The sequence below is a fragment of the Octopus bimaculoides genome, chromosome 10, assembly GCF_001194135.2.
Source record: "Octopus bimaculoides isolate UCB-OBI-ISO-001 chromosome 10, ASM119413v2, whole genome shotgun sequence".
Lineage (NCBI taxonomy): Eukaryota > Metazoa > Mollusca > Cephalopoda > Octopoda > Octopodidae > Octopus > Octopus bimaculoides.
Window position 1 is genome coordinate 90,794,299 of NC_068990.1, and position 2,119 is coordinate 90,796,417.

The window sequence follows — 2,119 nt, forward strand, 5'->3', positions numbered from 1 at the left end:
CGTATTTTTCCGCATATTTTGAAAAAAAACAACCCATTTCTGAAAAAAGTTTAAAAAATGAAGAAATTCGGCGGGAGGAGGAGTAATTTCAAAATGCCGATTTTTGCCAATTTTTTTGCAGATTCGTATTCTCCGAAAAAAAATAATAAATAAATAAATAAACAAATAAAGCGGGGTTTGGGTGGGGGGGGGTAGAAAAGAAAGTCTTGCCCATAACAGTTCAAGGGGCCCTGGCAAAAACTTCGTAATCCCCAACAAGATTCAACTTGCCGGCTTCGTGTGTGTGTGTGTGTGTGCATGCGCTCGTGCGTGCGTGTGTGTATCTGAACACGCGCACATGTTGCTGTTTGAGTGTGTCCATGGATATTTGTATATATACCTGATTCTCGCTGCATGAGAGTCGGTGGAGCCCGACTTTAGTGTGTGGCACCAGGGGAGTTTGGATTCAGACAGTAACTGTCTCAAAGCTCGTCTTGTGTGTGTGTGCGTGTGTGTGTGTGTGCAGGGTAGTACGTTTGTGGATGTTGGTGTTAGCGTACGTAATGTGTCACAGGGAGATTTTCAGCAAACGTTTATGACGTCATGGATGAGTGTGCGATATTGCCTTTCCTCTGCTCAACAGAGCTGAGCAGTCAAACAAGCGCTCACTCGCGAGCACGTCGTGTACCAATACGGAAACACTGCCCAATTACGATATGCCTGTATATATTTAATTGGGTGGTCAACCATTTTAATGGACGATTCGAAACAAGTCATTCTGATTTTAGCACAAGGGAGGGAGCAAGTGGATCGCATCGGAATTTGAACACGGAACGGAAAGTGTCATAAGAAATACGAAGCACTCTGTCCACCATGCTAACGATTCGGTAACCTCACCACTTTGATGAACTGAATTAGAAAAGAAAAAAAAACAGAAGCGAGCATGGCTAATAGACATAAAGAAAAATCTCTTCGTAACCGCATGATCATGGGTTCGATCTTATTGTGTGGCACATGGGGGATAGCAGATTTTCTTTTAGAAAGAAACTGTCAAATCTTATATTGTGTGTGTGTGTGTAATATATTTCTGGAGTATTCGTCAGTACTATCTCTAAGGTACCCATACCATAATAGTAGCTCCGCCAGGTCACCTTGCCCTGCACTGGATACAGCGCTTGAAGACAAACCAGATGGCTGATTGCACTTTGAGAACATTGTGAAGGCTGCTTATGTCATCTGGATGAATGAAACGTAAACGCCACAACTACCACCACCACCACATGTGTGTTTCTCAAGAGAGAAGAGAGGCTAATACGTATGGCAAGAGTACTGGGTAATCCCATTTCTGATACCTTCGATAGTGAGTGGCACACAACGGGTTTGGATGCCATACTTATTACGCCACAATTTACAGAGAGAAACGTACTCCGCCAGGTCATCTCGCCCTAGCAAAGTCAGCTGCACTGGATAATGCACTTGAAGACAATCCTGGGGGTTGGTGAGATTCTAAGAACATTGTTAAGGCTGCTTGTGTCATCCGAGCGACATATAAAAGACAGCCTGATGAGAAAAAGGAAATGCTACCATATAAATATATATATACGGCAAGAAGAAAATGGAGGGGATCCAGAGATATTATGCATCAACTTGTGCTATTATGTCTATTTATTTTAAACAATTATGAGAATATATATACATGTGTTAAGATTGTGTTTTATATATATATGTAAATACCAGTGATTTCTAGAATAGAAAAAGAAAAAGAACAGTTTCTTACAGCCATGAAGAATACATTGGCTGGTGTAGTTCCTAAAAATATTATGACGAGTTGGTCGTTTCTGGAACACGACTTTGATCAGAAATGAGTTGGATAGACAAGGACTAGACAACAATAATTAACTGAAGCCGGCATAGTTTTTTTGTTTGGGAGGGGGATGTTCCAGTAAGGTGGGGAGGAACAAATGCACAGAAGAAAGGAAGAGTACGGGGGAAAAATTAGGGAGAGAAGAGGAGGCGAGACCGACGCGACAAGGACAGACAGGAAAAAAAAGTAATAAAGAATTAGATACGAGATTGAAAACAAGAAAGAAATTTAGAACGAGAAATGTAATAAAAACATTGGAAGAGAGAGGGGGAGAAG

The 2,119-nt window shown here is 41.4% G+C and overlaps 1 protein-coding gene across 1 annotated transcript in view; it reads right to left on the reverse strand.

Moving 5' to 3' along the window:
* Positions 1-2,119, reverse strand: part of LOC128248935 (GATA zinc finger domain-containing protein 4-like) — a 40,823-nt gene that overhangs the window by 4,397 nt on the left and 34,307 nt on the right. The window lies entirely within an intron of this gene.